The sequence below is a fragment of the Solanum pennellii genome, chromosome 10, assembly GCF_001406875.1.
Source record: "Solanum pennellii chromosome 10, SPENNV200".
In the NCBI taxonomy this organism is placed as follows: Eukaryota; Viridiplantae; Streptophyta; class Magnoliopsida; order Solanales; family Solanaceae; genus Solanum; species Solanum pennellii.
In genome coordinates, this window is record NC_028646.1 from 62,146,082 (window position 1) to 62,173,362 (window position 27,281).

General features: G+C 35.4%; 1 pseudogene; it reads right to left on the reverse strand.

The window, feature by feature from the left end:
* Positions 1-512: 512 nt before the first annotated feature.
* LOC107001453 lies at positions 513-3,093 on the reverse strand (annotated as a pseudogene).
* Positions 3,094-27,281: the final 24,188 nt, after the last annotated feature.

A 27,281-nucleotide genomic window follows, 5' to 3' on the forward strand; every position in this document is an offset into this window, starting at 1 on the left:
GAGTTAATATTGAAAACTATGTTAGAAAACTGGTGTAAGTTAATAGAACGGGGCAAAGAAATTAATAATTTTGTTTGGTTTGCAAAGTGCTATAAGGGAAAATAGGAATAAGATATCTCGAGTTTGAATCATGTGAATGAAAATTTACCCCTTGGGTGAAGAAAATTAGTAGGATGTTACATTTCAAATAACGAATGGTTAAATTCAAAAAAGTAAGTCTGTGTAAGTGCACAAAACTTGAATCATACTTTGGGAGCTTGAGAAAGTATAAAAAATGTTTGAGGAAGATTAAGTTTAAGCACATAGAATGACATTATGCATTAAACCATCAAACTTGGGGATTTACTACGACCATTAAGCACATTTCTCTCTTTTTAACTATTTTTACATGTACTTTCTACATATATCTATACCTTTTTTGCATTTTCCCTATCAACTATTACAGTTACGGTAGGGAAGAAGCGCCTGAAGAAAAGGAGAAACTTTTCCTACTGCTATTATGAAGTTGTTAACTATTCGAAATCAGGAAAGTGGATACTAATCCGCTCCTTAATTTTGGTGTCTTATAAGAAGGGCATTCATCCATTCCTTTCTTTTGGTGAAGCACATTGCAATCGTCATAAAGGACTTGATGTGCACAAGGGAGAAAAACCACTGATATATGTTCATGCATTCACATAACACACTCCCTCTCCATCTTCACAACATTAGAATCAAATTTTTCTGCATAGGTTGATAAACCCTTTGTCAATTGAGGAATTCCTAACTTTAGTGCCTCTATTTCTTATCTTTCAAATTGGAATCTCAATTGAGAGATTTCACTATCACATTTCGGATTTCTTCTTTATACTTTTGCTTGTTTCTCTCTACCTTCTCTCTAAAATTATGACGCTTCACTTTTCCCTTAACACGGAGTTGTTCTGTTTCACCTTTCAGAGAATCAGCTTGTTGTAGAAACCTTTGTATCACCGATTCCTCTTGTTTCAATAGAACCTGAAATTCATAGATATTTACAAATTTATTTTCATAATAGATGGAATATCAAATAGCAAATGTATTATCGGTAAGGCTGCATAAAACACGAACTATATTTGTTAAAAAAATATTTTACCTCGATCAACTAGCCAAAGAATCTTAATAACTGGAATAAAAGTATCTTAAACTGATCCACAACCTTGTTTTCTTTCTCTCGCTGTTGTTGTAAAGAAGTTTTTTCCTGCTTGATAGCAGATAAATCCTCCTCAAATGAGCGCTTCTCCATGTACGCTTCTTGACACTTCTGTAGTGCATCCTGCTCTTATGCTAAAGCATTATTGACATTCAAAGCATGCTCGCTGATAGAGAGCATTACGGCCTCCAAATCCTTCTTTAGTCAAATATTATCCATCTCCAAGGTGTTAAGAAGATAATTAATTGTCTCACCCATGGAATTAGTATTTACCAACGCTCGCTCCATCTCCATAATCCTCTCCATGATGGTTTCCTCCAGCATTTGCTTTTCCTGATGAACATTGTCAGCATCTTATTTTTCTTGCCTCATCCTTTTAAGCTCAGTCTGGTCCTTCCCAAGCCTCCGGTTAGCGTACATTACCTTCTCATTTCCCTAATCAGACCACCCTTGGATCTCCTTCTGCAGTGTCTTCAAATGGGAAGTTAGCAAAAATATAGTTTCATCTCTCTTATTTTGAGGGACATATTTACCCAAAGACTCATCATATGGGATACCAACATAATAATCTTTCAGCACAGAAGAAATAGTTGTGCTGTCTGGGACTTTTTTGCTGGACTTAGGCTCCATTGGAAAACAAATCGGAATCCTTTTCATTTAAATTATCTTGAACAGGTGGCACTTTGGAAGTGTCACTTGCAGGTGCTATGGGTGATGAAAGGCATGGACCATCAAAACTTTCTTTAGCTAGAGGTTGATTGCATTTTAACCAAAATTTTCACTTTAGACTGCGAACTCTTCTTTGTTGCACCCGAAAAAGACGAGTCCAGTTTCTTGTCCAAAACCAAAGTACCCCAAGCAGTCATGTTTGCCTTAATGTTCTTACCCGTACGGCTTCTGCAGTTCTTCTCAAAACTTATATGTCTTTTGCCTATGAAAATCCTTCTTGGAATTTAGGGCCTTTTTACCGGTCCCCGATTTGTCTTCAAAAACTGTTGCTTTCGATTTAGCCTCTTCTTTTGGAAAAGGTATGGAACTTCCTTTTCCTTTTGACGCTTGAAAAATATGTGAATTTTCAGCTTCAAGCTCTTGAGAGGCTTCACTATTAACAGGAACTTTGGAAAGAAAGGATTGAGCAGTTGAGGTAAAAGGTTTTGACAATTGTTGTATATCCGGGTTTGACTGAGTATTTTAAGAAATTGATTCGGACTGATTCAAACCAAATGAGCTATAGCCTGAACTTTCTTGACTGCATAAATCAACCAGATTATAGCCTTCCATCGTACATGCATGTACCAAGTTAAAGTCCGATATTAACAGCCACCGCATTGCTTCTACAACTGGCAAAGCTGGCTTAACCTCCCTCAGAACACATTCCATCTCCAGCAATGTGTAATCAACTAAGCTCGGTAAATCTGCAAATACAACAGGTCTACCAATATCGAGAACCGTTTTCCTACTCAATAAAGCCAAGGCACCATCGTCAACATTTGAGACGGCATCTTTGCTGCCATGCTAAAGGCCACTCTTCAAGATAACCCTTTTAGAAATTTCTTGACTATATCCACAGTTGGCAATCCTCTTGACTGCGCTCTGAAACATTAAGGACAAATTTTGGGTTAAAATCTCAAGAAGTTGAGTAGTTTAGTATCCTCCCAATCTATATTTGGTGCAGTTTCCACTTCTTGTTCTTCATCTAACTGAGGACACCCGCTCGTCGATGGGTCAATCTAAAAAAGAGTAACTCCTTCAGTTGGTTTATCTAATTATTCTAGAAACTCCTTAAGAGACGACACATGTGAATCAGAAGGAGTTCCTAAAGGAATCTTAGATTCAAACTTCCTCTTGTTCCTTCTTCCTTTTTGATGATCTAAAATCACCAACGACTTTTCATCTGCATCATCACCGATGTAAACATCAATCATGTTGATTATGTTTTCTATGAGTGTTAATAACTGCTGTAATTTGATCAGTTAATATAAGTGACTAGCCACAGTTTCGATCCTGCAACAAAAGTTCATTCAAGTGATAATATGGACGTGAGAGGATTATAAGTTAAGATAAACACATAACAACACAGAATTAGATTTTCTAAAAAAATGAAATAACAACATAATTATTTGATAGGCTAAATAACAAAAAACAAAAATGACAAGCTAATAGCAACAAGAACAACTCCAGTGAGAACGATAAAGCAGAAACATTTATCATATATGTGGAACTCCAAAAGACAAGCTAACAACAATAAGAAAAACTCAAATTTAGCTCAATAAACCAGCAATATTATCATACAAGTAAAGCTGCAAAAGAATTAATATTCTTTAAGGATTACAAATTCTACTATATTTCAGTTACTCAAATCTCTATTCCTCAATGTAACATCATTCAGTGGCAATCCGGCGATTAAAATTGTTAAGAAACATAGCAGCAGAGAATTAAAAATTGCCAAAAACAAAAGGGAAAATTTGTATCCATTATTCAAGCAGAAATGTGAACGACAAAAAACAGCTCTAGTTAGCATAATAAAATAAGCAACATTATCAAAGTAAAAGGATATACAAGAAAAAGAAAAGACCCCTCTGTGTCACAAGATCTTTTTTCCCCCAAAATCGCTTGAATGAATAAATAAAACTTCATTTTCTACAAAAAAAAAAAAACAAAACACTCAAATGAATCAAAAAAAAATAATTAGTTTTTTGATGAAAAAAGAATTCACTCATCAGAAATGGCAAAAAAGAAACAATTCAATCTCTATCCTACTAAACAAGCAAAATCACAGACGAACACAGAAAACTGCAAAGCTCAAATTCTCGCAAGAAACAAATCAAAAAAACTATCTTTTGAAACTCAAATAAACTCATCCCATAAATAAAATCATGAAACCAGAAACAGGGGTCGTACCAAAAGTGAAAAACATGGATTCTTTATATCAAGAAAGAAACTAGATTTAACAAAAGTTAAATCCAAACCCAAAAGGTTCACTTACTAAAGGGTTAGAAAAGCCAAAATCAAGAAAGGGTAAACTATGAGTAGTCTTTTGTTTGTGGTGTCAAACACTAAAATTTGGATTCCTTATATAGAGTCAATGACTTGATAGATATTATGGTTAGTACACTATACTTAATGTCCAACTCATCCGTAAATTAAATGTAATGTAAATTTTCTTTCAATTTTAACGGAATTTGTTGAAGTATTTATTGTATAATACATAATACTCTTTTATAGAAAAATAATTACACAAAGGATATATATAGTCAATGTGAAAATCCTCAAATATTTGGCATGGTTGGATGTAAGTCAAAGAAGTAAAATATATATCCAATTCATAGGATCTAATGAGTCTTTCTAGGATATTTCAAACTAAAGTAATTATAGTAAGATGACTTTGACAAAACAAACATAATTTATAAATGTTGTTGTAGCACATTAGTTTTTTAAATTGATGGTACAAATATCTCATATTGATTTATTTCGATTTCACTTAATTTTATGGAAAATGTATGAAATAATTAAACTAAATGATACAATCAGTATTCCCCTCCATTTCAGAATAAGCAAAGATTGTCATAAGAAAGGGTGTACAGATTTGATATTATTAATCAAAGGTCATAATTAATTACCTTGATAACCAATGATGAGATCATTCTCCACATGATCTATCCGTGAGTCCCAGAAATGAAATTGAAAAGCCATTCCCCATTTTAGAGTAACTTTTAAAATTGTATGGAAAATATTTTCGCCTAAAAATTTCCACTTACGGACAACTTTGAAAATTGTACGGAAAAAGATAAAACCATTTGTTTCGGTAATAAATGTATCAGAATGAAAAGCGACCGAACAGAGTTAGTTAAAATAAAGGGTTGTCCTTACCTCAGGAAACAAACATGCCATCATCCTTAACACTAGATATGATTTATCATTTTAGATTACGCTGAAAGCGAACTCCACATGCCCTAGACGTAAGTTGAACAGCAATTGTCACTTTAGATCTCGCCAAGACTCTATATCCTCAACAATAATGGTAAGTTTACCACCAACAGTCCCTATATGCTTATCCACTCAAAAGCCACTCACTTCATGCCAAATCAAGGAAATAAGAAGTTTGACTGGATCCAGAACATGATGTGTTCCAACAAAATGAAAACCTTCATCTAGCTCATGTATCACAAAAAAATCCTTGCTCCAAAACCATAACAAAATTGGCTTGGTATTCAACCCTGGTTGACAAATATGCGCGACGACCAAAGTGAGGACATAGACTAGATGTTCTTCATATGTACCAAGCTATTGAATTATGGGTTACCATCATGGTGAGCAATACCTCGATTCATAAGCTTGATAGAAACATGCTCTTCCTGGAGAATTGACATAACACCTAGAACTGCATTGCCACCAAAGAGTACAACAACCACATTCTTTGGGATGTTGTCCTCCCTCAATGCTTCTGGGCCGTTTGTCTCCAAAGAAACAACCACCTTTTCAATTAAAAAAAGGCAACATCTCCTTCACCAACATGATCAACCTATCCACTGAGTTCCAAATCATTCAGGTTACCCACAAGGCTAACAAAGAGAAGGGCATTATCCAGGTTAAAAAGGAAACTCTGAAAGGTAAGGGGGGTGAATTAAAATTCCCTTCAGTCGACTTCCTACTCTGGTCAGTCGACTCACCTGCACGTTAGTAAAACAGACAAACAGTAATGATAACTTGCAGTAAGTAAATAACACAGAGTGTTTTTATACTGGTTTGGATCACCGTTATAGTGCCTCGTCCAGTCCCCTTGGGTTACAAGGGTTTCCTTAAGAGCTTGTTGATAACATGGGTGTTACAGAATATTACGATTAAGAGCCCTTCTGATAGGCAAATCAAACATTCTTCTTTGACACAGCCTCTAGTTGTATAACCTACACTCAGATCTTTCTTTTTGTTTTCGTTACAATTATTCACTCAAAGGTGTACATATTTTTATGAAAGATAAAATAAGATTAAAATATAAGTTCAAGTGAAGTGTGTGCTTCACATCTAAGATTGAGACAAGTTTAAATAGCTGTGAAATATGATGCCCTATTTTGGAAACCCGGGGGAGTTTTAAATCAAGAATCCTTAGACGATTCCTTGATTTATTTGAATTGATTTGCTGAATCATGTCTATATCAGCTATGTGTATATGATTAAATCAATTCCTTCCTTTGTTAGATGAACTCCTTGAATCTTGGCTGATTTTCAATATTTTTCTTGAATCTTTGGCTGATCTTCAATCCCTTCCTTGAATCTTTGGCTGATCTTTACTCTTTTTCTTCAATCTTGGCTGATTGATTTACACATATTTCTTTTCCTTAGTCTCGGCTGATTGATTTACAAATATTTATTTCCCTTCTTTAGCTTCCTGTCTTTCCTTTTTTTTCTTTGTTAATCCAGACTAGGATTCTGTTTCGGCTTGTGTTGTTTTCCGTAATGTTTCCATGACTTTCAGGCTGCTCATATTATTCCTTGTTAATTCCTGCGAGTTGTCATTAACCAGAATATCATAAGTTAACAATCTCCCCTTTTTTGATAATGAACTCTACAACTAATACATGTTTGAGTTTAACTCCCCTGTTTGATGTATCGTGGATTGACTGACATCCTTGTACTCCCCCTTTCTATATGTCGTGTCTAGATTCTCTCCCCCTTTGTCATAATCTAAAAGGAAAACAGACAAGAACAATGAACATGATAGGTCAACTCCGAAATCACCAAGAAAGTATTTCAGAGAGGTCAACACATTCCTCATGCTTGTGAAGGTATGAGTATCATACGCAACAAGAAAACGGGTAAGCTTAATAAATAAGAACAGTAATACCGAGACATTTTCGAGGGAAACAAAATCTTTTTGTTAAAATTTTAGGAAACATGTTGCTCTATTTTGAAGTGTCAATTACGTACATAGATATATTGACCACTTGAAGCATGTCCCAAACCCTCTCAACTCTCCGATCACTTCTCTCAAAGTCATAAAACTAAGATAACCTCCGTGTATTCTATTCTCTTTCATTTTACACTTAAGAATGATTGCACACTAAGAATTGATAGAGTAGAATATGGTTTAGGTTGATATTTGAATTTTGAAATAATTTCTTTGATAGTCGAAATTTCCAAAGCTTGGGGCTTCCCCTTACATTTACAATGCTATAGTGTTTTGGGCGTAAGGATCATTGGGAGTAGGACCGAAAATGGGTCTGAAATGGTCGTGGAAGTTAAAAGATTGTTCTTGATGAAAACTTAGATTCGGGAATGATTTAGGACTTGAAATGACAATATTTTTTTCATATTTAAGTAGGGCAACACTTTAGGAACAGTGTTATGTACAAATATTTCTCAAAATATAAGTTTTTGAGCCAAGTGCCTTTATAGAAGATGTGCTCCTTGGAGTTCTAGAAGATATAGGCCACTATGATGACCTTTCATCTTGCTATAATGGGTTCGTTTATAGCGGTCTACAGCCCGCTATAGCGTCATCAACTATGCTGGTCTACACAGGCACCATAGTGCCCCCTTCTGCTTTAGCGTCACACCAGCCTGTATAGAGAGAGGGAGAAAGTACAGCAACCTGAGAGGCTGCCTCAAAACCAGATTTTTCTTAATGCATGCCCTCCTAAGATAATTCTATGATTTCATAACCCACATTTTCCATATGCATATAAGTAATGGACAAAATTGAGGGCCCTGACTACCCCTACAAGAGATTTCTTGATGCTTCGAGTCATAAGCAGTACAAGGAGATCTAGCGGATGAGAGTTTGTCTAGATGGCTTTTAGTATGAAGGGAGTGGCTGAAAAGGCTCCAGTCTTCTACAACCGAATTCAAGAGTTCGGTTGGGGTCCTCTAGTGGTGGCTCCTCCTCTCTCACAGCGTGGGTGGGTAATAGAGTTCTATGCTCATCTACCTATCGTTTTATGGGATTCCCCCAACCGCACCATCTGAATCCGAGGAGTGGACGTCCCCGTGGATGCGTGGTCTGTGAATCCAGAATTGGGAGTGCTAGAGGTCCGTCATGAGCCCTACATGGCCAAGTTGAGGGATATGGACATGACATGGCTGTGGAATACACTAATGGAAGACAAATATTGGGATGAGGTCAGCTGGTTAACTAATAAGGGCATTACCAGCCAGTGTTACTCGCTTGATGCATGAAGGTTTTTGACACTGGTTTCCCGAAGGATTTTTCCATTGCGCAACCTCATCAATGTGACCTATTCCCGGGCCATGGTGGTATTCTGCATCATAGATGGGATCTCGGTGAATGTGGGTAAGCAGATCTTATCAGAGTGGAAGGATTTCTACTGCAGCATCAAGAAACCTCCTTTCCTTCTTGGCCTAGTGTCTGCTATGTAGGCAAGCAGGGGTGCCCTTACATGACACAGACTGTGAGGTGGAGAATGTTGGTAAGGAAGAAGCCTTCCCGAGTGCCTAAAAAGAGGGAGATGGACGAGGCTGGTAGCAGCCAAGCTGCAGCCTTTCCAGATGGGGATGAGGATGCTGATGCAGACCCTGCCACCACCAAGTCCCAACCCCCGCTATCTAGCAGTAGCCTGGAGGCTGACATGGTTGCAGTCAAGAGATTTGTGGAGACTGCCTCTGATAGCCCCAATACTACCTTTTCCTTCCCAGGACATAGCCACACTCCATCAAGAGCTTGATGTTGAGAGGAGGAGAGGGCGCTCTCTGGACCATCTGTTACTCGCATGTGGAAGGCGATGAAGGTCATGTTCAGCTTCATTATGCAAGGTCAAGATGTAATTGTGGCACTGTCTTATTTGAGAGAAGTTAGAGATATGTTTCTGGACCAAAGTGAGAAATGTTACAAATTAATTCCTTGATGTGAGGAAACACTTTAAAGCTCGAATGTTTGCAACTAAAATTGTCCTATTGTCATGATCCTCATTATTTTCTATTTTGATTTGGTTATTTATGTCGGACCAAGTCTTTGAATATTCCTCATAAAATTGATACTATTGGTGTCATTGCAAGAGTCAAAGAACTGTTTAACGGACTTCCTAGTTTGCTCCTTGGATCCATCACTTCCGTCATTGTTGGAAAAATAATTTTAATATCTCAAAAAGAAGAATTCATAAAATTTTATGTTCATTCTATTAAATGGATCTTAATTTTTTTTTAGCTATCTAAATTATCATTAAAGTTAGTCAAATATATGGCTGTTAGAATGTCTCTTTTGACCAAAATTATTTCACTGTCAATTGTCCAAAATGAATTGTCTTCAATAATTGCTATTTCTGAGACGTTAGTAGCTAATCATTTTTGGCTATATATTACTCATGTGCTCTTGTGTAGAGGGTGTGGAAACAACATCGAGAAAATATTATCTTTATCTTCTTATTTTATATGGTTGGGTCTATATTATTTAATCTTTATTAGATTCTGACTCATAATTTTATATTAGAACAACTTGTTGAATCTTGAGATACACCTATAGCGGGTGAAATATCCTTAAGGACAGTATCTGACATAACTCAAGCTTTGGTGATTTCAAAACAAGTGCTCGTAGTGAACTAGTATTTTCCGTAAGATTTCCAACAATTGTAGAGGATATTTAGACACTATGCTTATGGGGATTGACTGGGCTATAGCCAAAGATGCAGTACAAAAGTTTTTATTTGTGTTCTGGATATAAGGTATGTAATAATACTATATATCTATTAATATAGTTTTAACATAATTTAGTGGGGACAATTTGGCCAAAATCCGCTAAATAAAAAAATTGAGCAAGCAGGTGATATAAATTATTGTTGTTATTTCTCAAGTGAATCTTGTGGCTATATGTGAAAGTTTGGGTGTTAAACTTTGACATAGTTGAATAAAAGTGTGTAAACTAAACATTTTGTGTTCTACACCCAAGTTGACAAAGAAGAATAATTTATTTATTTTGGTGATTCTAGTCTCTAGATCTACTTAAGTTCTTTAAATGAAAAAAAAATCTCCAAAGTATCTCAGGTGGTACATGACGAAAGTGATTCATATGGAATTGTGAGAAAGGATTTATTGAAAGCTATGGAAGATGAGTATTTTAAGCATGAATTGTTTGTAGCCAACATTTTTCAAAGGTGAAAATGCTAGTAATTTGTTCTCCTTATGATGAAATGCCAGAAAAATGATATCTCAAAAATTTCATGTTTAGATTTACAACTTTAATAATGAATAAGTGAGTCATTTCTATATTAGTTATATCTTGGCAGATTCATACTACTCATCACAATTTATTATTATGAATCCTAGATATAAATATTATGTGTTTTCAACAATTGAATTGCTTTAGTAAAATTTTAAAATATCAAATATATTAAGACTATTTTAATAGCTTTTGAAAGGGCTTGCCTTTTATTATAGGGAAACTTACATAAATGTACTATAATAAAAAAATATTTACCATTTATAGCAATAATATTTTTACCTCACTTGATCACTTTTAATTCATTTATTATACAAGTTTAATACATATTACAAATTTAACAAAGCATTGCTATAAATGGTAATAAACAAAAAGTATCGCTAAAATCAGTAATTATTTTTTAAAATGTATTAATTTATGTAATTTTTCCTTTATTATACTTGAATGTGGAAAAGTTTCTTACCAACAGTTTGGTTTTAATATTTCTCTTTGTATTGGCTATCAACAACAACAAGAAGAAGAATGTCGCATATACATATTTGTAGAAATCAGTTGTGATTTGACTGTATGCAACTTTAGAGTTGAGATAAATAAAGATAAAGTATTATTGAGGTTTTAGCAGTGATAATATTTCTAATGCTTAAAATGATATTAATTTTTGATACATTGTTTTGAGTAGAGTCTGGATGATACATGAGAGGTACCCCAAATGTGGCACTAAAAAAATTTAATCTTCTATTATACTAGAGGTCGGTTGTGCATCGATCGGTTCGATCAGTTTTTAATCATGCTAAACTGTTATGAAAAGATATCGGTTTATCAGTTACTGATTTATCGGTTAGTTATCGTTATTAGTTCGGTTATCGTGTTAACTATTAACAGTTCACCCCATTTCATTGAGAATTACTAATGGACTAACCACTAATTAACAATACGCAATAGCTAATATTCACTGATGAACTTTTCCCTGTTAGTCCGTTACCGCATAAAACACTTAATAAAACTCCATATTAACCTGGACAACACTACTAACGAAAACCACTAATGATCATGAGACCATTACTAATAAAAACTTTTTCATTGCAGATTGTAGAATTACAATTTTGGAGGCATATCACTGTCTCTCTCACCGTAACTAGATAATAAAAACAAAGACTTAAAGTAGGAAATCAACCATTTGAACCTCAATTTAGACACTTAGAGTGATATCCAATATAACTCACCGGAGTAAGAGATGTGACAGTGAATCAATGAGTGATATCGTTTTCACGACCCAATTTTGAACCGTAACTGGCGCTAAGGAGAAGAATTTCCTCTGTTTTTAGGCCTATCCTGAAATTACCTGCATCAGAAATCAATAATGCATCCAACCAATCTCATCATTGATCCACCTTGTTCATCAATAAAATATTTGAAGAGTAAAAATACTAATTCCAGCTCTAAAACATAAGTCTCATACTAGACACCACTTTACAATACGAAAGAATACTCATAACTTCTAATAAAAGAAATGAATATGGAGCGACTCTAAGGACTCCGAGAAATATTTATAACAACTAATAAGCTTATTGTCGACGCGAACAAGTGCGGGCCTCACCAGGAATTATCAACTCGTAAGCTCTAGTTAAAGAAACCATTACCCATGTCACCAACAATCTCGGTAAAATAAAGCGAGGAGTGAGATGCTAGCTATTGAGTAATAACACTTAACCACAACTGTTTTAATGAGGCACAAGTCAGAAACATGCTAGTATGATATTAAAATTACTAAAATCAATTCCTTTTTCAGAAACGGTAACAATATTCAATCTTATTTTTCTTATGTAAGCAACATCAATATAGACACTTAGTAATAAACTCATAAAAACATTTCCATATGAAATAATTATACTTGGAAACTCAGAAAAATAGTTTCAAATCAAATCTCATAGCTGTAACTTTAGAAAAACACTTTCATATCAAACCTTATATCTGGGAGGTTTCCAAGGATGAATCATGTAATCAGAGTGACCTTCTCTTTAAGAAGTAACCATTAACAATGAACTCCTTGTAAAGGATTTAAATATTCATATAAATAGATCCCTAATCGAGGGATATCAATAACAGTATATCAGTTCTACCTTCTCACTAGCAAGGGCTTTATCAGAAATCAATAACTACAAGGTGCACCAGGTCTAACGAACCCGCCGTTAGCTACGACATTCATCAAGGTCTACTCTTGTTTATACTTCTCTTGTAATCACTAGAAAAAAATTTCAAGATCAAACAGAGCATTTAAATGTTTGTCAAATCGTGATATCATTTCAAAGTTTAACAATAACCTGTCAGAATACTATTTCTCAAAAAAGTGTACAACCTTTTTAATAACGAAAATCGTATCTTGTAAGAATGAAATCATCTCAAATAACCATGTCCGGTAATAGACTCATCCCACATGCAAGTTCAAAACAGTTGATAACACATTTACTTTGTAAATCATGGAATAAAGAACCTCATTGATGATTAATTCACACTATAATAAACAAACTAACCTCACGGTAAATCAACTCTTCTTTGGTTTATGATGAACTATAAAAAGTTAGCCAAACACTTGGTCAAATTATTATACTTTAATAGATTCTTCTAGCTCTTTGAACCTTATTTCTCTAACTTAAAAATCCCAATTTGATAGTCATGAAATCTACGAATTTAAATATATAACTAAGTTTATAAACTTACCTGATTGTCTCCTTATCTCTATCCTTAACAGCCTTAGGCGATTGATTTTTAGCATGCTTCCTCTCTAAGATCTTTATTTGAACTCTTTTCTTTTCTTTCTGTATGTGTCTCCTCTTCTTTTCACACTTCCTCTCTTTCTCCTTCATAATTTTCTTCTTCTTCTTTGTTGATGTTCGCAGCAAACCCCTCTTGATCCCCCATTATCTTTTTTTATTATTATTGCCAGGCGCAAGTTTTCCAATAGGGTTTTAGCCCAAATTTTATATATAAACAGCTCCATTGGGTCAACATAACAACCAATCAGCTTATTTTGTTTTTGAAACAGTAGCAATTGACATATATGCCCTTAGTACAATTTTTTTTATATAGAGTGCTACACTCGCTGCTTTGGAATATTATTGTGAAATTTTAGTGTCAAGTATAACGTCATTATTAAGTTCAGAATACTGAAATGTAAAGGCTAACAGTTCCTAAGGCCTAAAGTGATATAAATGTAATTAATTAAGCTAATTATCGGATTATCGTTGCACCTGATTCTAAATATGGTCAAATCGGGACCCGGACTGACAAGTCGATAAGAATTTTATAGTAAATTGAGACCCGAACCCTTAAACCATTAACCCAGACAATTTACCGAATAACTAAATTATCTATTTAGATTATCAGTTTCGGTTTGATTTTGAACAACCCTTACTAAAGGGTCCAATGATGGTAAGTGAATTTCAAAATACAAATGTCGCTGCCAAACAATGATAATTGTTCTGAAAAATAATTTTTCAATTGTAAGATTAAATACACTTGTGAGACATAATGTTGTAAAGGAGTTGCTACGAGATCAAAGTATTTCTGTAGTCAGAGGTGACTCTAAAATGAAACATATAGGAGAGTAAGACTTTTGTCATTTGAGAAGATCATCACCGATGGTAACCCAACCTATGTGATTGGAGATCCCATTAATTAAGTTCATATGGGTCATAACAAGTCATTAGTGTACCAAGTAAGCACTCTAAACTCTCCTATGATGTGTGAATATAGTGCAACAATCTGCAAAGCCAAGTGAGGCTGAGTTATACACTTAATCCATGGTGTATTGCTCTGCACAATACACTTGATGATTGGACCTATGTGAGTGTGACGTGGTGCCTCTTCTATGAAATTATAATATATTTTTAGAGGACTAGTGAATATGAGGGCACACGTGACCTCTTAGGGCAAAACCGAGATAACGACAAAGATTGTGAGCGTATAATGTGATAGAATAAGACCCAAAGCTTAAGAAAGAGTTCTCGATTAATAGAAGTTCTAAACTTCTCAAGTTATTCTGTAAGGTTATTTTATGTTTTATCTAGGTATGGTCCGTAGTGTACACAAACTAGTTTTGAAACACTGTACTCATATGTTAACACCCAACACACATTTTTTTCTATTTTTTTATATTCTCTTTGAGATATGCAGGGGAAATGAATATTGTTGGAAAAATAATTCTAATATCTCAAAAAAGATGTACTGATATTATTTTCTACTCATTCAATTAAATGGGTCTTAATTTCTAGTTAAATATCCCATTATAAATTATCATTCAAGTTACTCAAAATGTCTCTTTTGACCAAAATTATTACACCTTCAATTGTCCAAAATTGAATTGTCTTCAATTTATTTGATGACATTTATTCTTACATTACTTGGTACTATCTCTCTTTGTTCAAGCAAAACACACAAAAAGAAACATAAAAAGAAAAAAAATAATTAATCAGTATGCATCTTTAAAATTTTAGGGCATGCACAACGTAACATGCTGCCCTTTTGTTAATTTAGAAACGCCAATGTTTGAGAGGCATCACAACAAACTTTATTTTTCGATCTTAATTTCTTAAAACAAACCTTAATTTTTATTTTTTGGGGGGTGGGGGGGTCGAGGGTAAGGTGGGGTGGGATGAAAAAGAAGAATTTAAATTCGAAAATATTTTTTAAAAAATGAATTTTAATTTCTTAATATTTTTTGGGGGAGGGGTCGAGGGTAGGGGTAGGGTGAAAAGAAAAACTTGAAATTGGAAATATTTTATAAAGAAAAACTTTATCTGGGGGAGGGTTGGGGGGAGGGGGATGGTATACGTAAAAACGATAAAAATTTAAAGTTAATTTTTTTTAAAAGTAAGTTAAATTTTTTTTTTCAAAAAATAAAAATTGTAATTTGAATTTACAAGAGAGTTTTGTAAAACCTTTTCCTTAATATTTGAAGGTAAGTCATTTTCCTTAAATTTGAGGAAAATGAGTTGATATGGAAATTATTTTCCGAAACATTTTACCCAAACAAACATGAGAGAATTGGAAAAACATTTTTCTTCATACCAAACATACCCTTAATGTCACGATTCGAGCCTACACCTTGGACGTGGCCAACACTTGAGAACCATTGTTGGTCCCCAAGCGAGCCATCATATTGGTTGACTACAAGTGGAAGACTAACCTAAGCATCAAAACTAAAAAAATTATATACAAACAACTTATTAAATCTTAAAATTTATCTTAAAAAATGAGAATAAAAGTCGAAAATCTCGTTTGACAAGCCCTGTGCGTTACGCCTGCTAGAGACCCTTAGGACAGGCTCTCTCCAACAAAACCTTGTGCACCGCGCTAGCCAGAGCCTCTCAGGACAGCCTCTGGCGCTCCAGGCCTCTCATAGCGCCAAGGACGCATGGAGACCCCACTTTTCCCCATCTTTTCATACTAGTTCCTAGGTGATGTACCCACATTTATTAGTTGATTCCAACACACTAAGGTACATCTAAACATCACGAAATCATCCATAAACACTCATGAACCTTGAATCTATAATTCAATTTTAGGAAAGTTAAGATCGAAGTCAAAGAAGTTAAGAGTCAAACATAAAAGTTAAGAAGCAAGTCAGAGTAAGTTCGTTAAAGTTTTCAAGAGTCTTAAACAAACATTTTAACATTTTTTTAAGGATCAAGCTACAAGTTGAGCAAAGAGTAATCTATTGAGTTCATTTCTTAAAAGTTATAAGGGACCTAAGTTTTCCCTAAGAGTAAAGTTACAAGTTAAGTAAAGAGTAAAGAGTTGAGTTCATTTTTCAAAAGTTATAAATAAGGGAACTAAGTATTTTCTAAGATGACGTTTTGAGGAAGAAAAGAAGACTTCCACTAAAGCCTTTGGCTAGTTTTAGTTAAGAGGAAACCATGATATCAAAGAGAGCTTTTAAAAGCTAATTTTGACCAAATTACCTCAAAGCATAGAAAAAGTTGTTTTTAAAACATATGAGCTAAGTATTATGGGAGTACAATATGGGGACGTGAGTTCATATTAACTCAAGCCCCCATAAACCATGTAGCCAATATAGACATTGAAAGGGTCATACTTTTTTGATGATTCCTTTGTGGTTTTTGGCATAGACTAGTGGATCCACTTAGTAGTTCAGATTCTATAATGACGACAAGGTATAGGATGGTCCTTTTGCAATGTGAGGTAAGGCGTTGTACCATCGCTTAGGCTCATAGTGATGGTTGTCGGTTAAAGAATCTGCCACAGAAACTATATTAATTTCATATATAAGTAAAGTTGAGTTTGTTATTGGATTTCTTTAACGAACTAAGTTGTTTACACTATTTTACAAGCTTTATATATATAATGCATGTTTCCTTACTATTTTATATTGAATTTAGTATTTCATGAGTTCAACAGAGCCAAGGTAAGTTCTTCTTAATACATTCAAGTTTTAAGTTTTTGTTTAGCATTCTAACTAGCATACTCGTACGTTTAACATTCAATATACTGATGCTAGTTTACATGCATCGTCTTATGGTGGAGACGCAGGTAATCAAGATCAACATCCAGCACCTCGTTAATACAGTTTGAACATCCAGAGTCAATGGTGAGCCCCTTGCATCTAGAGGCCTCGTTTATCACTTTCAGTCTTTTTATTATAGAATATCGTGGGGTTTGTCCCAACATTCACCGTAGTATTTTTAGAGGCTTCATAGACATATAGTGATAGTTCTGGGACTTTTCATTTAATTTGTAAACGATGAGAATTAAGTTCCATTTTGTCCATACTATTATATTTTAAGTATTTCTCTTGAGAATGTTCCTTACCCTTATAATTGAGTAAAGTTAAGTCTTCTGTTGAGTTTGCTCAAGACCAGCAATGGTCATTGGGTGCCAACCACGTCCAGGGTATAGGCTCATGGCATGACAAACTTGGTAATAAAGCACAGTTTAAGGGTCCTACGGAGTCTATGAAGTCGTGGTTGTAGAGTTCTAGTTAAAGCGCACCACATATATGATTAGAAGGCTACAACATTTAGGAATTTATGACTTCTTTCATATTCTTTTATTGTGCGTTAGAGTTTTTCTCTAAAAGCTCTATCTAATTCGTGCTTGCGCGTGTTTCGGATAACTATGCCTCCACGAAGAGCAGCGCAAGGTCGCCTTTCTTGGAGAAAATTTGAACCTCAAGAACAACAGTTACCTGATGCACCGAGTGTGCAACCTCAAGGGAAAGTTACCAATGTCAGGTTCCATGAGGCTATCCGGATGTTAAGCCAAGTGGTGACTAACCAAGTTGGAAAACAGAGAGGAGCTCGATAGGAAGAGGTTGACACCTCGACGATTCGTAAATTTCTCAGAATGAATCCTCCCACCTTCACTGGTTTAAGCACTATTGAGGAGACGAAAAATTTTGTGGAAGAGGTTAAGAGGATATTCGATGTGATGCATGTCATTGGTGTTTAGAGAGTTGAGCTATTTGCATGCCAACTGAAGAATATGGCTAGGACTTGGTTCGACCAGTGGAAGGAGGGCAGAGATAAGAATGCACCACATCTAAGTTGGGCTTGTTTTGAAGAAGCTTCATTGGGGAATTTCTTTTCCCGAGAACTGAAATGGCCAAGGTGCAAGAGTTCCTTACTCTAAAACAAGACTCCTTGGGTGTTCGTAAGTATGGGTTGAAGTTCACCCAACTGTCTCGCTATGCTCCTGAGATGGTTAAGGATATGAGGAGCAAAAGAAGTTTGTTTGTATCTGGTTTGGGTTGTGCATCTAGCAGAGAGGGTAGAGTTGCAATGTTGATCGGCGACATAGACGTATCCCGATTGATGGTATATGTGCGTAAAGTTATAGAAGAGAAGTTGAGGGATAAAGAGGAGTACAGGAAAAAGAAAGCAATGACTGGAATGAGTCTGCGCAACAAAAAGGTAGTTTGAGTCGGCCATAATTTCATTAATAAAAAGGGTATGCACTATCATCTGCTAGTCCACCTACACCAACAAATAGAGGTAAGTATAACATCCATAATTCAAAAAACTTTAAGGCTAGACCAGCCCAGTCCCAAGATAGTGTGGCACAAGGAGGTAGTTGGGATCCTGCATGTGGTAGGTGTGGTCGAAACCACGCAGGTAAGTATCGTGATGGCCAGTCAGGTTGCTTCAAGTGCGGTCAAGAGGGCCGTTTATGAGAAAGTGTCCTAAGAATAATTAGGATGGTGTAAATCCGGGAAATAGAGCCCAATCTTCATCACTTGCTCCCCCCTCCCCCCCCCAGAAAGGGCTGCACCTAAAGGAGCTACTTCCAGCACTAGCGGAGGAGCAAACAACCTTTATGCATTCACTAGTCCCCATGAGCAAGAGAACTCACCAGATGTCGTCATGGGTATGATCAAAGTGTATACTTTTGATGCTTATGCTTTTTTAGACCCATGAGCAAGTTTATCTTTTGTAACCCCTTATGTTGCAAATCAGTTTGAGTTTCTTCCTCAAAAACATTGTGAACCCTTCTGTGTTTACACCTCTTGCGGAGTCTGTTCTTGCGGAAAGAGTCTATCATGATTTTCCTATTTCTTTCAATCACTTGAACACCATAGATGACCTAGTAAGTTAGAAATGGTAGATTTTGATGTTATTCTAGGTATGGATTGGGTCCATTCCTGTTATGCATCAATAGTCTATAGAATTCGAGTTGTCAAATTTCAAATTGCTAATGAGCTAATTATAAAGTGGATTAGTAGTTCAGCAGTGCCTAAGGGTCATTTTATTTCTTATCTTAAGGCGATAAAGTTAGTTTCAAAGGGATGTATCCATCACTTAGTCCGAGTTAATGACTCAAGTGCTGAGGTACCTTTCCTTAAGTCAGTTCTTATAGTAAAAGAGTTTCCAGAAGTCTTTCCTGATGATCTACCCGAAGTCTCTTGTGAGAGAGAAATAGACTTTGGCATAGAATCATCTGAGATACTCGTCCTATCTCCATTCTGTCATCTAGAATGGCACCAGCAGAGTTAAAAGAGTTGTAAGAACAACTAAAAGATCTTTTAGATAAAGGTTTTATTCAACCAAGTGTCTTTCCTTGGGGTGCTCCGGTCTTGTTTCTGACAAAGAAGGATGGTTCCCTTAGGATGTGTATAGACTATCGCCAATTGAATAAGATTACCATCAAGAATAAGTATCCTCTTCCAAGGATAGATGATATTTTCGACCAGCTTTAAGGTGCTTCCTGCTTCTCAAAAATTGATCTCAGATCAGGCTATCATCAGTTGAATGTTAGGGAATATGATATTCCTAAGACAGCTTTTAGAACAAGATATGAGCATTATGAGTTCTTGGTCATGACCTTTGGTTTGACCAATGCATCTGCAACATTCATAGATCTCATGAATAGAGTCTTCAAACCTTATTTAGATATGTTTGTTTTCTTTTTTGGTGATGACATACTAATCTATTCGAGGAAATGAAGAAGATCATGTTAGTCACCTAGGATAGTTCTTCAGACTTCAAAAGATAAGGAGTTATATGTCAAGTTCTTCAAGTATGAGTTTTGTCTTATGTTTGTGGTATTCTTGGGCCACATAGTTTCCGTGATGGGATTAGCGTTGATACCTAATAGATAGTGCTGAGTTAGCCTACACTCACTTGTCCAACAGATATATGAAGTTTCTTAGGTATGGCTAGTTAATATGGATGATTTTTTGAGGGTTTTCATTTATCTCCTTTCCTTTGACCAAGCTGAACCAGCAGACAGTTGACTTTCAACAGTCTGAAGCTTTTGAGAAAAATTTCACGAGTTTAAAAAAAGGTTGACTATGGCTCGGGTTTCGACCTTACCACAGGATACTAAAGGTTTTGTGGTGTTTTTTCATGCATCAAGAGTTGTTTTGGGGTGTGTGTTAATTTTCACTTCTCGAGCTATCCATGAGACGTGGACACAGAACCTAGGACTACAAGTGATCCCAATCTAACCCTGCTGGCATGATTATGAGCATACTAAAGATAATAAAATGAATGTGGAAGCTAAATCATAACTTAAACTGAAAATATGGGGAATACCCATATTCACTGATGCTTTTAATACAAAGGAACTATGAACTCAACACTAAGTTGAAACTAACTATGTCTGAAAATAGCCTCTAAACTTACTAGAAATGCTAGGACAAGCCCCAACTAAGTCTAGTAGACAATGAAACTAAAGGACAAAATACAATTTAAGAAACTCATGACTATTTTCCTTGGAGAATGAGGACTCACCACTGAATTTGCTGAACTGGAGATTGGAAATCGATCTAAGCGCGATCTGGATGCTGAGAACCTTAACCTACATCACGAGGAGATGTAGTTCAGTACTTGGAAGGTACTAAGCATTTAGGATAGAATAAAGCTGAAATAAAACATAACTAAACAAGCACAAAAGTAAGTATAATAATCTGAACATGATATACTGAATTTTGAGCTAACTGGATGCAGTGACCAAATTTATAACATACTGAGATTGAATACTAAGTGAACTATAAATATGGTCAATGCAAGAGAGTCTGGCTAAACTGTGGAAGCTACTAATAACCAATAATAAAACCACATGAGCTAAATGTAAAGTACGATGTATATGCCCTATCGAGAGGACCCAATATACCATGCCAGAGGTATAAAAGCATGTTGGTGTGATCACTAAGCTGATTGCCCAAGGAGGAACTTAAAATCTACTTGGCTTGTAGTTCTGGGGCTAATTGGGCACGCTGAACCCTAGTCCAACTCGATATTATGCTACTCCCAATGATTTATGTAATTAATTTATTATGACAGAGTTTCTGTAAATACTAGATATTTGAAAACTCAACATGCAATCTGAGAATGAAACATTTAATTAGAGAATGATACATTAATAATTGAGGCATGTATAACTAAATAACTGAAATATCTGACCTAGTATGTGTAATTCAAGATCTAAAGAAATACATAGCTAGGGTTCTGAAATTCATGCAATAATCTAAGTACTAACATGGAAATCTGATTTGAAACATATAACTAATTAATTGATGAAATTCTGTTGAAGTTCTAAAAGACCTAGGTCTAATCATGATATGGGAATCAGGAGTCTGATTGAAAACTAGGGACCCAATGGGTTAAAGGAACCCACTACTAAAATCTCACATACCTGGTGATGAAATCCACAGAGAACTATTTAGATTTTGGGGCTGGAACTGAGGGAACCTTACATCGTTCTTGAACTAAGATTATTGACCTTTTTCTCCTTTCTTGCTTCTAATTTTCTAAGTTTTGATATAATGTTTTTACTTAGGTAAGTTGTAGTTATATTTGTAGGTTTAAACTGACTAAATCTGATGATTTAGAGTCAAAGCAACGTATCTTGGGGTTTAAACAATGTGGGAAAAGACCAAAAGACCCCTGAGTTAATTGCTGTCGGATCAAACGATGACCTGGACAGACGGTCTGTCGTTTGGGTCTGTTTGACAGGCATTTACTAAAATGGGCATAACCTTTTACTAGAAGATCTAATTTTATCAAGGTCGGTGGCTATGGAAAGCTAATCCAAATATCTATCTTCGAGTATGTCATAGGACACGTAATTCATTTTCTACTAAGATTTATGATCAACTGAAGTTGACCCAACTGCATTTTCATCCTAACTGTCTACCGATTTTCACCTACGGTCATACCTATGATCCATATGTACATCTACGGAACGTACTGGTCAATTGTGGTTCTTGTCAGAGAGTGGGTAAATGGGTTTTAGATCGACGAACACAGACTACAGACCGTAGGTCCGTCCGTTGTTCAATACTTAGTCAAATTTTCTAGGATGAGTTTTTGGGAGCTTCAAACTCAAACGATGGATGCACAGTGTACGCCACAGATCAGACAAGGGTCCGTTGATGGTAACTGTCGGGTGCACATGTAGATTTCTCAAAAGCTAATTTCTGCTCTTTTTTAGATCAGGGTGTTACATTAATGTGGAATGACAAAGTTACAGATTATGCCTCTAGACAGTTGAAAGTTCATGAGAAGAATTATCTAACCCATGACTTAGCGTTGACTATTGTAGTTTTCTCCATGAAGATATGGCATCACTACTAAAACGGTATTAGTGTTGACATGTTCACTGACCACAGCAGCTTACAATATGAGTTCACCTAGAAAGAGCTCAATCTCAGACAAAGGAGGTGGTTAGAACTACTCAAAGATTAATACATGAGTATTATTTACCACCCTGCTAAGGATAATGTGGTTGTTGATGATTTAAGTAGATTATTCATGGGGAGTGCCATTCATTTTGAGGAAGAAAAAAGGGAGTTAGCCAAGGATGTGCATAGACTTGCACCCCTGAGAGTTAGACTTATGGATTCCGCAGAAAAAGGAAAAGTGGAGACTAATGGGAGTGAATCATCACTAGTGTCAGCAGTGAAAGAAAATCAAGACCTAGACTCCATTTTTCTTGATTCGAAGGTGAATGTTCATAAGCATAGAGTATTAGCTTTTGAACAAGGGGGAGATGTGTGTACTGAAGTATCAAGGTAGATTGTGTGTACCTTGTGTGGATGGACTCCAATAGCGGATCATGCAGGAGGCTCATAGCTCCAGATATTCCATTCATTCGTTTTCCACAAAGATGTAGCGCGACTTGAGAGAAGTACATTGGTGGGAAGGCATGAAGAAGAATTGCTGAGTTTGATGTCAAATGCCCAAATTGCCAACAAGTGAAGGTAGAACACCAAAAGCTTGGAGGATTGGCTCAGAATATAGAACTTCCATAATGGAAGTGGGAGATGATTAATACGGACTTCATCACAGGCGTGCCAAGGTATCACAGTCAGCATGATTCAATTTCGTAGGTAGTCGATAGAATGAAAAAATCAGTCACTTCTTACTGGTAAAGACCACTCATTCGACGAAGGGTTATGCTAAGTTGTATATTCAAAAAGTGGTATGAGTTCACGGAGTTTCGGTCTCCATTATTTCAGATAGAGGTGCACAATTTATTGCTCAGTTCTGGAAGTCTTTCATGAAGGTTTAAGTTCAATGGTGACCTTAAGCACTGTTTTTCATGCTCAGATGGATGGACAAGAAGAGCGTACTATCAAGACCTTAGAAGACATGTTTAGAAATTGTGTGATCAATTTCAAGGGGAATTGGGATTAACACCTATCTCTCATTGAGTTCTCTTACAACAACAGCTACCATTGGGATGAACACGTACCTCTCATTAAGTTAGTCTGCATCGTCTTATGATGAAGACGTAGGTAATCAGGATCAGCATCCAGCGCCTTATTGATCCAGTTTGAGCATCCAGAGTCAGTGGTGAGCCTCCTTGCATCTAGAGGACCCCTTTATCACTTTTTGTATTTTCATTATAGAATGTTGTGGGGGGTTTTGCCGACATTAATCATAGTATTTTTAGAGGCTTCATAGATAAAAAGTGTTAGTTCTGGTCTTTTCATTTCATTTCTAAACGATGAGACTTAAATGTCATTTTGACCAGACTATTACATTTTAAATATTTCTCTTGAGAATGTTCCTTACTCCTAGATTGAGTTAAGTTAAGTATTCCACTAAGTTAAGTAAGCCACGTCAAGGGTTCGTTCAAGATCATCAATGGTCATTGGGTGCCCGCCACGTCCAGGGTGTAGGTTCGGAGCGTGACACTAAGTATTCCCAAAGAAGTATAAAATGTTTTCATATTTAGATAAGAATGGAAGCTTAGATTTCCGAAGTAACCTTTGACCTATGTTTTGAGCACTAATCTCAAACCACATAAGTGAGTATGTTTTAAAAACAAAAGAGCTGACATAATAAAATTTTTGGGAGTAGCATTGAGCACTAATATGGGGAAGAATTTAGATAACTCCCAGCCCCCATTAACCAAGTAGCCACCATGGGTAGAAAAGGGTCATACTTTTTAGATGATTTATTTAGTGCTTTTCGGCTTAGACTAGTGGATCCACTTAATAGTTCAGGTTTTATAGTAATGGCAAGGTATAGGACAACACTGGCAGCGTGAGGAACTTTGTATCATCACTATAGTTGTTAAGTGATGGTTATCGGTTAGATAAACTCCCACAAAAGCTAAATGTATTTTATATACATAGTTATTTGTTTTTTTACATACATCTCAGAGTTATATTGTATCTTTGCATACACACAGAGTTGACATCATTTTTTAAACAACTTTTCTTTATATTTCACTTATTTTAAATTGTTATATATTGGAATTTATTCAGTATTGTAGAGTTTAATTGAGCTAGGTAACTTCCTTAGATTCTCCTTTCAAGACTATGTTAGTATTGTTTAGTATTCCATCACGCATACTCGTATATCCAAGGTACTGATGTCAGTTATCCTGCATTGTATTATGATGCAGACGTAGGTAACGAGTATCGGCATCCAGCGCAACGTTGATCCAGTTGAGCATTCCAGAGTCACTGGTGAGTCTTCTTACATTCCAGAGAGCTCTTTTACTTTCCTTCTAGTATTAGATCATTAGGATGTTGTGGTGTCTATTCCCATCCCCTTATCCATGTTAGAGGCTTCATAGACAGTCAAATGTTAGTCCTTCAAGTCTTTCAGTATTATCTCTTATTGTTAAGACTTGGGGTGCCAACTTTGGCCAAGTTGAATGTTTCAGTTTTAAACATTTTCAGTTATTGCATCCCTTTTCAATTTATTCATGTTCATTGATGTGATAGATATCATTATTGTTTCCACCAAGTAAAGTAAGATAGACCAAAGATCCTCTTGAGGCCAACAATGTTCTTTGAGTGCAGACCACGTCCAGAGTGTAGGCTCGGGGCGTGACGTTAAACATAACGTTTTAAATAAATATTTGAAATTAAATATTACAAGAATGACTAAGATTGCATATCTATGAACATAAGATTCAATTTGATATTGATGAATTGACATGTAGGGTGTGGAGAAAACTAGTCCAGAACAATGAATTGTCTTACATAAGTTATAAACTTCCAAAAGGTGAGATCTTTGGATCCAAAGATGGCAAGAATTTGTGTCATGAATCTTACAGATGAGTTCTTGAGGAGCTTTCTTGAAAATCTATGAATTTCATGAGTAGAAGATATTATTTCGTGTTAAGATGAAGGAATTATGAAGTTCTATGGGAAAATTTTATCTTTGATGATAGATTAACCATTGACGAAGTTAGTTTCTTGAAAACTTCTCTTTCTAGTGTAAATTTATGAACAAAGAAGGTGAAATACGTATTTGTTTTGTGTGTGTGTGGGGGGGGGGGGTTCAGAGTCTTAGAAGCCCGCGCGCCCAGACTGAAAATGACTGAGCCGTGCAGCCTATCGCACAAGAAGGCAGTAGTTGTTAACTCAACACGCGCCCACGCGAAAAATATCTCAGTCGCGCGGCCGGCGCATGACAAGATATTGTCCAGTAAAAAAGGAAGAACTTCTTACTCTGAACTCCAATAGATGCAAACTTGGTGGCATTTGAAATAAGGTTAAACAAACTTTAATTTGATAAGATTAGGGCCACATAACTCTTTCTATTCGAAGAGATATAATTGTTTGAAGTTGAACCAGGTAGAATATTATATCAAAACTTAGTCGATTAAGAAGTCTTCAACTCAACTTTGTGTTAGGGAATTCTCCTTACCTTAATTCATCTCCAAATTTATTTCCACACTATACTATTTACCTTAACACCTCAGCATAATTTAAGAGTCACCGGATATGACCTTATTCATAAATGAAGAATGGTTCGAGTCTTAACTTAAAATGTTATGGTGGTATTACACTTACTAAACTCCAATAGTTTGGGAATAAGTAAATACTTTTTGCAAATCCGGCACCATTTGTATTTGAAGGATCATACTTGAACACTAGTGTCACAAAATAATAGCATCCAGGATTCAAATCAGAATGTATAAAATGATACTATTGTATTCACTATTATTTCAACATTTTTCCTTGTGAAGAATTCAACAAATGCATAAAATAAAATAAATATATGAAGTGCCTATAACATAAGACATTCAGTTGGACCTCTTCAACTATATCCTCGAATTTATGTAAAAAGAAATGATAGAGCACAAATGCACTAAAAATATCAACTCAAAAGAGAGCAATATACCTAAGGTTTAATCAAAAAAAAAGAAAGGAGCATTATTTCCGGCTCAATTCGTATAGATCCAACTCTCCAAACCCCCAACAATAAATTTATTGGAGGTCTCACGAGTAGCATTTGGGGGATTTTAATTTCTACAGTTCACGCTTGATGGAAATATTTAAGAATTTCAATATACTCATTTGGAATGTACATAAAATGCTTTATAATATCTAAAAATGAATGATATATTTCTTTATTTGATAAATATTTAGTGACATCATCAATATTTATCCATCGGATGAGTCTACATGATTAGTTAGTTTTAGTATTGATTTATTTGGAGGTGTTGTAAGGTCATGAGGTCCTTAATATCATGAAACTGAACTCTTGAATTCATATTCAAATTCAAGAAAAGATTAAGAGACTATTTTGAGAGTCTTATGAGTTATTTTGAGAAGTCTTTTTACGAAAACTTTTAAAACTTGTCTTAAGAATTAAGTAACTGAGTATGAGGATAAGAAGAGTTGAGTTTTATTTTTATAAATTAAAATATGGGAACTAAGAATTTCCAAAATTAAACATTTTTATATTTAAAATAAGAGTAAACATCGATTTCCAAATGCGTTCATGTGGATTTTTGAGTACTATGTTTTTTAAGAGAACCTTTTTGAGTAGTGATTTCAAAGTTTGAGGATGAAGAAATGTATTTGACATATGAGCATGATTGAGCACCGATATGAGGATGAGTTCAGACAACTCAAAGACCTCATAAACCATGTATACCAATGTGTGTAGAAAGAGTCCTACTTTTAGATGATTCCCTATTGCTTTTTAAGCAAAACTTAGTGGATCCACTAAGTTGAGG